This window comes from Penaeus monodon, chromosome 15, assembly GCF_015228065.2.
Source record: "Penaeus monodon isolate SGIC_2016 chromosome 15, NSTDA_Pmon_1, whole genome shotgun sequence".
NCBI lineage: Eukaryota > Metazoa > Arthropoda > Malacostraca > Decapoda > Penaeidae > Penaeus > Penaeus monodon.
Genome location: NC_051400.1, coordinates 33,824,862 through 33,825,277, shown reverse-complemented (window position 1 = coordinate 33,825,277; position 416 = coordinate 33,824,862).

Sequence of the window (416 nt, the reverse complement as noted above, 5' to 3'; positions counted from 1 at the left end):
TCCAGTCTATTTGCCCTGCTAGGGAATGGGGATTGCATTCATTCAGATATGGCAAAGGTGTCTGTCCTAACGGGGATTGGGGATTCGTTTCGCCCAATCCGTCTCTTCTCAGAGGGACTGGGGTTTCGTTTCGGTTTTTCACTGGTTCAATCTATCTGTTCTAATAGGGACTGGGGATCCTAACTATCAGTTCTAATAGGGATTAGGGATTCTTTTCATGCACTAGCCCAAACTGTCTGTCCTAGCAGAGATTGGGGATTCTTTTCGCTCTTTCACTAGTCCAAGTTATCTGCTCTAACAGGGATTGGGGACTGGATTCCCTCTCTCCCTTGCCCAGACAATCTATGCCCAGCCTGCATTCGTCGACTACATATTGGTATTTTTCCTTCTATTTAAATATGCATCCTAGCCAGAGT